The sequence below is a fragment of the Mauremys reevesii genome, linkage group 6, assembly GCF_016161935.1.
Source record: "Mauremys reevesii isolate NIE-2019 linkage group 6, ASM1616193v1, whole genome shotgun sequence".
NCBI classification, from domain to species: domain Eukaryota; kingdom Metazoa; phylum Chordata; order Testudines; family Geoemydidae; genus Mauremys; species Mauremys reevesii.
This window is the reverse complement of record NC_052628.1, coordinates 81,207,209-81,221,813: the sequence shown is the minus strand read 5'-3', so window position 1 is coordinate 81,221,813 and position 14,605 is coordinate 81,207,209. Positions and strand designations below refer to the sequence as shown.

The 14,605-nt window shown below is 41.1% G+C and overlaps 1 long non-coding RNA gene across 1 annotated transcript in view; it reads right to left on the bottom strand.

Annotated features, from left to right (window-relative positions):
• The window catches only part of LOC120407474, a 128,382-nt gene that overhangs the window by 42,634 nt on the left and 71,143 nt on the right, over positions 1–14,605 (bottom strand). The gene's annotated exons all lie outside the window — the stretch shown is intronic.

Here is a 14,605-nt window from a genome sequence, read left to right as displayed (position 1 = left end):
TCTGGTATGTTGATTCATTTCCAAAAGAAACTTTGTTCTGGTCCCTTAAGAGCACTATAAAGCACAATCGTTCCAAAGGACTCAGTGTACTCTCTCTCCACTGCACTACAACTGCTCATGTAACACAGGACACAGCTCATTAATGAAACCCCCATGTTTTCAGAGAATGACATGGGCTTGCAAATTCCATCTGTATTACCAATATGTACAAAATTTGATTTAACTCAATGATCTTTGTTTAATCAAATTGTCCACACTGCAGTCCTGGTGTTGGCATACTGGAATTCTAAAATTATTTTTAATGGAATTTTTATTCCAGGGCAGACACTTGAGAAAACAAATCTATTGGATAGTGTAAGTATTATTATTAATTATCATTTGGGGGACAAAATAAGGTAAGGGATATTATTTACTAATGCAAGGAAGTATGATTTAAACTTAGGGAAGTTGTAGAATGCCAGTTAAATAGAGGGGGGAAATTAATAGTCAGAGAGGAAGAGAACAAGCCAAAAATAGGAAGCAAGATTTCACATATACATTTCTGTACAACTGGTCATTTTTTTAAAATATACAAGGAAGTTATTTGGCTAAGTAACTAGAATGAAGGTTACATATTGAGGAAGAGATGATTACCTTCAAGGGTCACTGATTTGATAGATTTCCTTTTAGAGGCTTTAAAAATTTAAAGTCTCTGCTACCAAATGAGACCTTCGTTTTTTGTATGACTGTATCAGAGTGAAGGGTTGTCTCAAGTTTCCTCTCAGATGTTCAGCAGCATGTTTTGGAGTCACAGAGTTCCTATATGGCCTCATCCCAACTCAGGTACTATTCTGAAGATAAAAAAAACTGTATCCCCAATGTAAAGTAAAAATAAATATCTACAAATGTATCTGAAAATAAAAAAAAAAGTTTAGGCTGAGTAGTTAGACACATTCAGTGGGCAGAAGCTTAAATGTATGCATAGAAATGCATAGAAAAGTAATTTATATTAACTTACCACATCTAAGGAATTCTTGCCTAAACAGAATGAGCCAGCAGGTCACTTAGTCTCTCTCTTGCCGCCTCAGTTTTTCTATATAAAATGGGCATAATGACTACCTCACAGGGGTGTTATAAGGCTTATTTAATATTTGTAAAGTATTTTGTGATCTTTGAGTAAAAGGCACTATATAACTTCTTGAAGATTCAGACTGAATGAAGGATCCTCCAAACACTGTGACCCATCTGCAGCAACCTAGTGAAAACATGGTTACATACCTGTTCAGTAATCATTCTTCAGGGTGTGTTGCACATGTCCATTCCTCTTTCGGTATGTGCATGCCAGTGCACCAAAGCTGGAGTACTTTTTTCCCTCCCGCAGAGTGGTATTCATCAGCAGATGGTTGTCGATGCTTCCTCCATGTGCTTGCCAAGAGTGTAAAGAGGCAGTCACCCTGACCCCCCACCCCTCAGTTCCATCACACCGGGTACCAGTATGTGCAGTGACTGCAATGTAGAGAAGAAGGAGCATTGGTCTGGAGACTGTGGAGATAGTGTAATGAGAGATAAACATATGGATGGAAAGCCAGGTGGTAGCCTTGCAAATCTCAGTAACAGGAACACAACCAAGAAAAGCCACTTGAGCCCTCAGAGAGAACTAATAGTCTGTGATGAAGAGCTACTTTTGCAATATCATAAACAAATACAGGCAGAAATCTAAGAACAGATCTTTTGGGCGGTAACTGGTCTCCTTCTTAGATGAGCAAATGAAACAAAGCAACTGAAGAGATGACCAACACTCCTGAGTTCCATTCACATAAAATGCTAATGCTCTTCAAACTTCTGAGGTAGTTAGTCTCTCCATCTTTGTGAGAGTGAAGCTCTGGAAAGAAATTTGGCAAATAAATAGTCTTATTCAAATGAAACCACTGCGGTAAGAAATTTGGGGTGAGGATGAAAGGCCGTGTTGTCCTTGTAAAAGATTATGTATCAGGGTGAGCCATCAGAGCCCAGAGCTCTGTAACTATCCTAAATGTGGAAAAAGCTACAAAAAACACAGTTTTAATCAAGAAATGCAATAACAAGCAGTTTAAATCCCAGGAAGAAACTGGATCTTTAACAGAAAGAATAATCTATCCATGCCTTTTAAAAACCTGATAATCATAGGATTGGAGAATTCAGATCATCTATAGATGAAAGAAATTCTGAGAGAGCTGCCAGGAGTACCCTCGGTGAGCTAATTGACAAGTTGGTCTCTTTTAGGTGTAGCAAGTAGTTCAGGATAAACTGGATAGGAGCCCAGGAAGGAGAGGTGGTTTCTCTGATGGGACCAAAATGGAGAACAACTTCCATTTCCTAAGATATGTATGCCTGATAGAAAATTTCCTGCGATTCATAATAATATTTTTAACTTCAGTGCAAACTACTTCCAGATAATCTGGAAAACCATTCCATTAATATACATATTACTTACATAAGCATATATAAACCTGGGAAACTGATAAGTAAAGCTAAGATTTTGTCACGCACATTTTTAGTAAAAGTCACGGACAGGTCACAGGCAATAATGAAAATTCACAAAAGCCATGACCTGTCTGTGACTTTTACTAAAAAATATCCATGATAAAATGGGGAGCCTGGGCAGCTGCACTTGGGCTGGGAACTCCAGGGACTCCCACCACCCCTGGGGGCTTGGAGCTCCAAGGTCCCCCTCTGTGGTGGCTCCAAGCTACAAAGGTTCCCCCTGCTGCCCATAGCAGTAGGGAATGGTGGGGGTTCCTCTAGCTGCCCAGGGTGGCCACACATGGAGGGGGGGGGTCCCCCTTGCTGCTGCTGCCGGCCATCTGGGGTTGCCAGAAGCTCTGGGGGTTCCCCTGACATGAGAGAGGTGGAGAGCTCCAGGGGTTCCCCTTGCAACCTGGAGCAGCAGAGGTCTCTCTTGCCACCCACGGCAGTGGGAGTTCTGGGGGGTCCCCCTGCTGCAACTCTGGGGATCCCCCCTGCTGCCTGTGGTGGCTGAGAGCTGCAGGGAACCACCTGCCACCACCTGTGGGGGTTCCCGCTACCTGGGGCAGCTGGGGTATCCCGCAGCTCCTAGCCTCCGCAGAGGGCAGGGCACCCTGCAGCTCCCAGCCAGTGCGAACTGAAGTCATGGAGGTCTTTGGAAGTCGTAGATTCCATGACTAAATCGCAGCCTTACTGATAAGGGATAATTGTTACTGCAGACAGAAAACAATAATTATGGGGGAAGAAAGACCCACTGAAATATATTATCTTGTTAGTCCTCAGTTGTAAATAATCACGCCTTCACACATAAATCAAGTAAACTGAGAATGTACAGAAATTACATTAAAACATGTTTATTTTGGCAAAAAAAAAAAGATTTTCTTTTTTTGGAAACCCTATTTAATGACACCGGTATGGGAACTTAGCTGGGGAATGAAATCTGCCGCATCTTTCCAGATACAATGAAGGAGAGACACATAGCCAGCTCTTTATCATCATCATATCAAAGGGCAGTAATGTGTCTTTTCTTTTCATATGCTATATAATGCTATACTAATCTCTGATAATCTTTGATTAAATAATTTCCAGTTTAGCCTATTATTCAACAATCTTGAGTCATAATTAACTCAGACACTCAGACAGATGATCCAAACAATACTGTGATGTTATAAAATCCTCTGAAACTGCAGCTTCAAACACCACTGAAAGATTGACAAGAAAGTGGATCATAAAAGCATGGCTACCCATTTCTATAAGAAAGACATTAATAACTTTTAATGTGCATATATTAAATACATTACCAATGCCATAGTCATATATTCAAAATAAAATACTACTTTGAAAGATCTGGTGGATTGTCTATCACTTGAAATTGAGACTGGATGTCTTTCTTAAAAGATAGGTTTCAGAGTAGCAGCCGTGTTAGTCTGTATCCACAAAACAAACAAACAAAAAAAAAACCAGGAGTACTTGTGGCACCTTAAAGACTAACAAATTTATTTCAGCATGAGCTTTCGTGAGCTACAGCTCACTTCTTCGGATGCATAAAATGGAACACACAGACAGGGGATATTTATACATACAGAGAACATACAGCATCTAGTGTCTCTTCAAATCAGGGTTTCTGTTGTAGGAGGAGAGTTGGTGCTTGCAAATGACTGAGGCCATTTGTGTGGAACACCGAATGAAGCTATAACCCACTTGGCAGGGCATTATCCTCATTACACCCCACTTCCAGAACTATCAATCCAAAAAGCCAAGCTTTACCACCCCATAAAAGGAGACCGTTACTGTTTAAAGTGGGGTTTTTGTGTGTATACTTATAGAGTAAATTGGTTAGTATGTGTTCGACTGGGTATAGGAAGTAGCATAAGAATTGCTTTAATATATTTTAAATCCTTTCAGCTGTTTACCGAATTTTGAAACCTGCTAGCAAGTTTTCTCCCATTTTTAAGTTGTTCCTGCAAAAGATGAATCTGTTTTGTTTGATTTGGTGTATTGTGTGCATCCTTTTTAACCATTTGGTTCAAGATAAATCTAATACCCATGTTAGATTCCCTATAAGATAGGCCCCACTAGAGTAGCTTCACTAGATAGATTGTGGGAATGGAAAAAGCAAGTATTTAATATACATTAGAGAAAGAATGAAAAAAATCAATGTATAGAAAAATCAAAGGCTTCATCCAGCATTTCTATTTTATTCAGGTTCTTATAAGAACATAACAATGGTCATACTGGGTCAGACCAATGCTTCATATAGTCCAGTATCCTGTCTTCCAACAGTGGCCAATGCCAGATGCTTCAGAAAGAATGAACAGAACAGAGTTATTGAGTGATCCATCCCAGAAATGCACTTGGAGAAAGGGGCAACCAGATCACTATTTCAAAGCTTATTGCTGCTGCGTTAGAACCTTTGTTTTCTGTTATGAGACCTATAACTTTAATGGAAGAAGGAACAGGATTTGGAAAATAAGAAAGTTATGTATTTATATTTCTATAAATGAAATAATAATTGGAATTCCCAGTGTGATATTTCCCCCTTTATCTACTGGGGAAAGGATTTCATTTCTTCTCTCTTTAGTTTAAAAAAAAAATCGAATGTCTTGGTCTTCCCATAATACTTGTTCAAATGCTATTGAAAGGTGTGGCTCATCATTATTATTGCACGTAAAATTAGACATAGGACAATTGAGGATGTGTAGAAAAATAATACCCAAGCCTGTTGATGGGCTTTACTGGAATGGAAGGAGGGAGTGCCAAGAGAATTTTAAGATAATCTCAGATCTTCCTTTAGCTGTAATAAATTGACTAGAATTGAATAATGTCCTCAGATGCAGTGGATCTTAAAATGGAATTTAAGTATGTGTAGAGAGCCAGGGTGGCTTCCCTCCAGACCTGAGGGTAAAGAGCCACTTTCTCAGCCTGGGGGGATGGAGCCAGACCAAGCTTACTCCACCCCCCAGAAGGGGAGGGGTGGAACAGAAAGTATAAAGGGCGGGGCCCTTAGCCCAGTCTGGGCAGCACCAAGGAGAGAGATAGACACAGACCACTGGCTTCTCCCTTCAGACCCTGTTGCTGGTCCAGGGGAGGCCCTGGACCAAGAGAAACCTGACCTGGAGGAAGGACAGGGGCTGCCAGGGCTGCCCACCGCTGAGTACCCGGAGGAACTGGAGAAGCCTGAGGCAGAGGGGGAGCTGGAGCTGCCAGCAGCCGAATACCTGGATGAGCTGGAAGGCCCGGAGGGACTCGCTCAAGAGACCAGGTTGGAAGGAGCCCAGGGACAGAACTGCGCAGTGCGGTGAGTCTATTTGGACCCTCACCCCGCCACTGTCAGGGCCCTGGGCTGGAATGCAGTGGAGTTGGGTGGGCCTGCGTTCTCCTACCCCGGCCAACCCGCCTCGGGTAGCAAACTCCTGATAGCACACTACAGACCCTTGCCGGCGCTCCACTGCCTGAAGGGCGCGCCACAGACCCTTGCCGGCGCCCCTCCCTCTGTTGATTCCCCAGTGACCGAGGCGAGACCCAGGACGGCCAGTGAGGCAGTAGCTCCCCGCCACCCCCTAGTGGCTCAGTGGGCCAACAGACACTGATCACAGTATGAAATCAGCGGGAGTCAGGTGCCTAAACACCATCGAAAATCTGGCCCTCAGAGTTCACAAAAGGCCTGAAGGACAGTTCTAGAGGCTGGAGAACTTTGGTTTTCTATACAACAGACACAGTTTATGTAAGAAATATGAGCATCCTCAGGTACTCCACTAATGTAACTCTACTGGGTCTAGGGGGACAGATATGTCCTCTAAAAGCGAGATGACAGTTTAACCTCCAGTCTCATTAGTGGGAACCAATTAGTTATACTTGTATACAGCTCCCTTAGGACACTTCAGGGTTTCATCTTACCAGACTAGTTCGTTCTTGGGTAAAACAAATCTTGATCTGGAGTGGGGTGGGGGACATATTTAGACCCACATATGGAGGCTAGAAAAGGGATTTACAAAAATCATTCAAAATTAGAACAAGCCTTCATAGATAAAAATAATGAACCCCATTTGTATGACACAGCTTATCATCAACAAAGGGGGGAAATGAAATATTTAAGGTGAGCAAGTGAAAGCCTTTAAATACATACTTCTTATCAACATATTAAAACAGAAAATAAGCTGCGAGCAACGGATATAGAGGAGTGGAAAAGAAAAAAAGTCCTCTGACTTACATATGCTGCAGTCCATAGGGACAATCACTGGCATTATGTAATGTAACCATTATTTATTAAAAATGTAATTACTGCTGTAAAATGTTCTACCAGAGCATCTGGAGTGGTGGATTTATTTCAATTAATCATTAATTTACTATTAACTACTGTTGCAGATACTGCAAATTAAGCAAACTTCAGAGAGCTGAAAATAGACCTAATAGGAATCCCATCCAAAGCACATAATGAAATAAAAACACAAGATTCAGCACCCTACAGAAAGTAGATTCGTGACCATTTTTCATTACTGAATGTACTGGTTATGAAAGGTGGTAGACTGACAGCCCTGGACACCCACAATAGCTAGAACACTGGTAGACATAGGGAATGCAAGATTTCCCACTCCATTAATGTGCTTCAGTGATTATCTGGCAAGGCCATCTTTTGTAGTGATCATTTTCCTTTCTGTTAAGGCAACCAATAAATAGGCCAAATGCTGTCATTTATAATGTGGATATATGTCTCTTATTAATTGTGTTCCACTCATTACATCCTTTCATATTGACCATCAAACAGCCATTAGGAAGTAACAATAATTGGTCACTACTAACTCTGATTTAGAAACAGTGGCATATAGGTTGAAGATTCATGACCCAATAACAAACCCCTGCATTATCCAGTCTTCCATATGCATGATCAATCTAAACCTGCTTGGTCTTTTCTACTACTACTAATTTGCCTGCTTTTCTGCTATGACCCCCATCCCTTCATGTTGTCTTCTCTCCTCTAAATACTGAAACTCTGGTAATTCTCATAGCAAGATTTTTCAACTTTTTGCAATTTTTATTGTGCAGTAAATTGTAGAGAATCTTAGTCACCCTGTTTTTAAAATAGCATTCTGTTCTAGAGGGTTACAGGAATCCTCTGTTTATTCATCTAAATGTGAAACCTGGACTGAGATACCTTGTGTATGTTTCACACATTATTTTAAAAGCCAAGGTCAAAATGCCTTCTGTAATTGCGGGGGTCTATAAATCAAATTACTTTTCAGGAACATATTGTTGCAATAGCCCATTCCTGTAATAGATATCTTTAAGAAAGACTATAGCATGATTAGATTAAACAAAATGGAAGCCTCATATTAAGTCCTTGGCAAACAGTTTTACAGGTACACAGTGTGGGAAAAAATGCACCCTTGGCAGTTTCTATGAATTTTGTATAAAGATGCTTTACACATCTAGGGGAGGGGAATACCACATACCAAACCCTATTCACTTTTTGGAAGCCAAGTGTTCTAATGGTCTTAAAAATGAAACTTGAACAATGTTTCTATTTGAAGACACAAATGAGTAGAACTCTGCACTAGCATTAACGTTTGTGCTTCTCAAATAAATTAGGTGTAAAATATGCATTCTTCCCACAGACATATTCCTTTGGTCTAACCCTTGCACTTATTCATTAACTCCTTGGAACATTAACCTGACCTAGAGCACTGAGCCCTAAGTGTTGACTTCTGCTCAGAGTTATACAAGGAAACTCCTATTGCTATCAGTGCAAATCATTCAAGAGCAGAATTTGGCTTGCAAAACGAAACTGTGCTCTTTGGCATAGTAAGCAAAAATCAGTTTTAGTGGGAATCAAATGTGTTTTATTAGATGCCTAAACATAGTATGGCAGGAAATCAAAAAAACATATACTCAAATTATAGAAATAGAGTTTCCACAAAGAAACCCATTCAGAATGTATTTATAGTGAAATATGGTCTTGGTTTTAGGATTCTAACCATTAACTTTTCACCATTGCCCATTGAACTCTAAACTAAGTTCTGAGAATCTCCTTGCTGAGAATTTAGCTCTCTCTTGTTGGCATTTATACTGAATTATTCCAAACCTCATTGAGTGTTCATATGATGTTATAAGCCTCGTGGTTTTTTTTTAACTCACATTAAATAATCATGTACATGGCTAACAAAGCAAAACTGATAGAATCCCATACAGCATTTTATATAATGTGCAATTTCGCTCAAATAACAGTGGCAGATCTGATGACAAATTAAGTAAACATTGGCCAAAAGCAGTCTTTCATTTGAATATAAATTGACACTGCGCTTGCTCCCATATGTCCAGCTAGGCAATAGGAACACAGACTATGTCTTATTATAGCTTTTTTAAAATTTTCAAATACAGGCCTGTAATGGACTCAGAAAACATGGTTTTCAGTTTATTATAAGGAGAGGAAGAATACAGAACACGGATATATTTAATGCTGCACAAAAGCAACATTTTTTTCATGAAAGACTAGAGAATAATTCTGATGTCTTGACTCTAGCTATAAATGTGTTAAACCTGTTAAGTTCACTGAAGTTACTCAATTTGTACCCCGTCTCCAGGTCCCAACTGCTTTGAGTTGACCCCTCTACTACCAATACCTTCATTTCCTCTCTTCTAATGCCCTCTTTAATCCTCTAAAATCTGTCTTCCTCCAACTACACCAAAACAGTTCTTACTATAATATTTATCTACTTTCTCCTGCTAAATCCATACTCATTATCCAGCTTCACTGATTCCTTCCATACTGTAGGTCTTCCTTGCTTCTCTGTCCTGAGTGAGCTTCCAGAATTGACCATTTCCTCCTTATTTCCACCTATCTAACCAATAATATTTTCACAGCATTTTCTTTCCTCTGCAAGGATTTTCCCTTTGTCCACCGTATTTTCTTTCCTACATCTTAAATAACTGGTAAAAGTTCACCATTGAACTTGTGCAAAGTATTCTATCTATTCTTCTACAGCAACAGGCCAAATATTAAATGGCTCATGACCAGCTTGTAAAAATCTGTTATAAAGTAGTTTCTGTCTCAGAGAGAAATACTGGTTATTGAGCTAAGCCTGAATATACAATCTATGAAGAGGAAAACTATGTGGCCAGTTCTGGGGCTCAGAATACTTCTCCCCAACCTGGGGACCAGGGCTGCCCAGAGGATTCAGGGGGCCTGGGGCAAAGCAATTTCAGGGACCCCTTCCATAAAAAGGTTGCAATACTATATAATACTATATTCTCGTGAGGGCCCCTGTAGGGCCCAGAGCCTGGGGCAAATTGCCCCACTTGCCTCCCCCCGTTTCTGGGTGGCCCTGCTGGGGACAGAGTGCAGTGTCTACAGCCCACTACACAACCACAATATGTAGGGTTGAACCACATAACTATAGACTCATTGGCCACAACCAGTTGTTGAAGAAGGTGCAAGGAGGCTCTTTCCCTTTCTCGTTTGCTGTTGGAATCTGGGAAAATAATCCTCCCTCACATCAAAGAGTGAATAGGGAGCTGTGCTTCTCACCACTCCACCTTTAATCCCTAGCCACAACTGCCTGCCTAATACTGTAACAACTGAATAGCTAGGCTCCATGACAAGCCAAATGTGTGAAGGCCTCCTGAAAGCCTTCTCCACCAATGTTCTCACTTGCCCAAAGGCATAGAACTGGTACTGCTGAATTCAGGGACTTCTGAATACCAGTACCAAGGTATATGAATGGGGCATGGTGGGTAATAAGGTAATAGGTAATAATTGCAGATATACCAATCTCCTAGAACTGGAAGGGACCTTGAAAGGTCATCTAGTCCAGCCTTCACTAGCAGGAACAATTTTTTCCCCAGTTCCCTAAGTGGCCTCCTCAAGGATTGAACTCACAACCCTGGGTTTAGCAGGCCAATGCTCAAACCACTGAGCTATCCCTCCCCCTGGTGATTGAAATACTGGTTATTGAGCTAAGCCTGAGTATACAATCTATGAAGAGGAAAACTATGTGGCCAGTTCTGGGGCTCAGAATACTTCTCCCCAACCTGGGGACCAGGGCTGCCCAGAGGATTCAGGGGGCCTGGGGCAAAGCAATTTCAGGGACCCCTTCCATAAAAAAGGTTGCAATACTATATAATACTATATTCTCGTGAGGGCCCCTGTAGGGCCCAGAGCCTGGGGCAAATTGCCCCACTTGCCTCCCCTCTTTCTGGGTGGCCCTGCTGGGGACAGAGTGCAGTAGTATGTGTCGGGGTGGGGGGTGGGGAGAAGGAATTTCTTTGGAGTAGAGTTTTAGAAACTGGTAATGAGCCATTTAATATTTGGCTTTTCTTTGTTTAAGGAGACTAAATAGAATACTGTACATAAATTGTTTTTGTTAATTTTTACAGAGGTGAAACTACATCTGCGGTGGCAAACCATTACTTGATGCAAAACACGTAGGTAAACAGAAGTATAGCAAACCTATTGCAAATGTTCTTCTGCCACTTATTGCTGCTACTGTATAATATTTAAAATAAATTCAGCCAAGACAGCTTACAAAGCTTTATTCTTGTTATTGATTTCCCTATAATCAGTTTTATTGCCTTCTTTCACTCAGAAACAGATACAGGAGCTACTCCCTGATTGCAGTGGGACTGTTTGCATAGGAAGGTAGTACTCTATATGAGTGCAAGTGGAAAAATCTAGTCCATGGTAAGCAACAGTCATGTACACTGGAGAAATAATTGTGCTTCACTACGTTGTTTAATTGTTTAGCTTATCTGAATACTAGAGGCCAAATTCAATCACCATGTAAGCGGGGGCAACTCCATTCAATGAAGTAGATCAGTGGAGGTATGCTAGGACTGTAATTGGCCCCCACCTGCCCACTTTTCAAGGGGAATGTGTTAAAGTAGAGGAGCAAGCACCAAAGATGTTCAGACTTCCACATAAATTATTCTTTCTATATTGCTTTCAAATGTTATTTCCTTTAATCTCATTTCTTCTTACACTTTTATTTGAAGACAGAAATGGTGCTAAAAAGTACAAGAAACTGCTTTTACCATTTCAGCAACCACAGATGAATAGGTAAGACAGTATAGAAATTGTTTTTGAATTTCTCGCTCCTTCTAAGTCCTCCTTATGCGCCTCTCTCTGCTAGCTGTTTTTATTTGTCTATCATAGCCAGATGACAATTATAAAAAAACCAAAATGCTTTACTTTTATTTAACGCTGCTTTGCAAAATTATTTTATCCTCCCACTGCTCTGCTCATTAATGTTCATTTCAGTGACACTCATATTCCCTGCCACTTCAAAATGGTTTTTTTCCAGTTTTACCCAGCAGTTTGCATCAATGCTTACCTGGTAGTTTGTACCTTGCAAGTTTTCATTAATTTTACTGTCCTATTTGTCTTTCAATGCTCCAATTCTGAGCCCCTTTACTCCATTGGCCTAACTGAACTGCCACAATGCTTTGTGCAGCATTTCACTGAAAATTACATGAAAACTGTAACCAAGGGACGGGCAGGAAAAAGGGCGAATGACTAAAAATATGAGTCTGATTTGGTGTAAACCCAAGCCCCATTTTCAAGAAAGATTTTGGTTTATATAAAAACAAGTGGGTTCATTACTATTACAAAGTCTGAAAATTAGGCTCTGTCACACCAGGAAATTCTTTTCATGTAGCTCATGGACTGGGACAGCTCACAACATTTTGGCACCTGAGGTAGAGAGCTCAAATGATGCTCCCATGCCCTCTCGCTTGGGCCAAAAAACTTTGAAAGGTCTCAATTCTGCCTTCTTCCTGTTCCACTCCTCTCTTGGTACTGCTCTGCTACCTACCCCAATAAAGGAGAACAACTTAAAATACCTTGTTCAAAAATGTTAAGTAACACTTAACTTTCAAACGCCTGACCAGCAAATGTAACTTTTCTTGTCTGCATAGTAAACACTGGCATTTTTATCTATTTGAATAATCAAAGTGGTGCTTTCCATGCCTCCTTGGTTGCAAAGATTTGAACTGTTTCCTGAAGGTCCACAGTTTGGGCCAGCCCATGCTCTATAAAGATGGTTGCAAAGCCGACCAGCCTCTGTGTCATTGTGGAGTGTAGATGTGTTTTTAACAACTTCAGCTTGGAGAAGCGCGTTCTCCACTGGCAACTGTTACAGGAAGTGTTAAAGTATGCACAGAGCAACACCAGCATTTGGAAAGAGAGTGGTCATCTTATTTGTGCGCACATATTCCAGAACAGCCTTTGGAGTTGATCCTGCTGAAATGTCTCTTGAAAGGGCTTTAAGTTCCTCACCTAAATCACTCACACCAATATCATGCATGTCATCATGTGTCAACACTGTCTCTAGTGCCCTGCATTACTGGTGTAGGTCTTCTTTAGGTATAGCGAGGAGTTTTGGAATATCATACAACATCCCAAATATACTGCTGTGTTCCCTGAGCTGCATGAAACGTTCAACTGACTGTATTGCACAATCTAGCATCTGGTTTAAGAATTCAGCTTTCATCTCTTTGGGATTGCTTATGGGATTATCCAGTGCCTCGTAATCAAAATGTCGTCTTCTTCGGTGACTCATGTATTCTTGAATGGGTGGGGAAATAGCTTCAGTGTGAAGTTCTTCTGCCAACTTCTGTGCACTCTTCAGAACGTTTTGAAATCCCTCATCTGACCAGTAAGACTGTAGGTATGACTTTGCTTTGTCCAGTTGTTCCATTGCTCCAGATATATCAAGGTCAACACCTTGGAGTCTCTTGCTTATAACATTTCAAAACAGTATGCCATGCCACAATACTAAGCCACACAGAAATTTGAAGTTATGTCTGTTTCTGGTGATTCCATTTCCCTCTGCCACTGTTCTCCCACAAACAGATCCTGACATAGCATTATCCTCCATAATGGCAACTATGGCATCGTCTCTCTTCCCAGTTTGGTGTTTGATAGGCTTTATCGCCTCCACTTGACTTTCCCATCGTGTGGCACTCAGTGGTTTCACTGTCAGAGAGGATGTTCCCAGATGTTGCTTCAAAATTTGCCATCCATGAGTTGATGCAGAGAAAAATACATAGATGCTTTGAATTACATTAAAAAATTCAGCAGCCAATGCTGCATCACTGACCACCAAGTTCAATGATTGAGAACTGCATGAGACAAAAAAAGCTCAAGGGTTTAACTCTTGGATTTGTGTCTGCACTCCTCTGTTCTGTCCTATCATGTTGGCACCCAGGGCCGGCTCCAGGGTTTTTGCCACCCCAAGTGGCAGGAGGGGGGGGAAAAAAAAGCCGCGATCGGCGGCAGCTCCACCACACCACTTTCTTCTTCAGCGGCAGGTCCTTCCCTCCGAGATGGACCGAGGGACCCGCTGCTGAATTGCCAAAGAGCCCGAAGTGCCGCCCCTTCCCCTTGGCCACCCCAAGCACCTGCTTGCTGAGCTGGTGCCTGGAGCCGGCCCTGCTTACAAAAAAATTGTGCACTCTAGGTGCCAAACACTGAAATCATATAGCCATCAGCACCAGATAATCTTATATGTAAGGTGAACAAGGAGCATTCAAATCTTCCTGCTTGTTCCCAATATACAGTATTAGAATTCAGAAATTACTTCACAGTGCTCTCTATATTCGGTATTGGGGTTGACTTCTAGCCCTTGTAGACATGAAGAAGTGCTCCAGAGGGGATAAGGTTTTCAGGACCAATTAGATCCTGAGGTTTCAGTTCACACAAAGCTTATCAGGAATCATTATTTTGCTATGAAAGCAAATTTTTGGAGTTGCAATAATATTGTGAGCAAAATTGTTTTTAAATTTTGCACATCTTTGCAACATGTTAGAAGACATTCATAGTTTATTGATAAAAGTAATTTGTTTGACTTTGTAAAACTATTACTTAGGGATTGGCTTTTTAAAAGCAACTAAGGCCCAAACCTACAAAAAGACTTAGGTGTTGCAAAGCTCAGGTTTGTACTGTCTAACTTTTAGGAAACCACAAATCCCGAGTTAGACACATAGGGTCCCTATACAGCACACAGGGAGACATAGGTGCCTAAAGAATGGAATCCCCAAAACCTTGCACACTAAGTGGAGACCTGCCTAGCTAGTCGATAGCAAATACCAATAAGAGGGCTGTGTCCTAAGCCCCATCTCTAACAAAGTT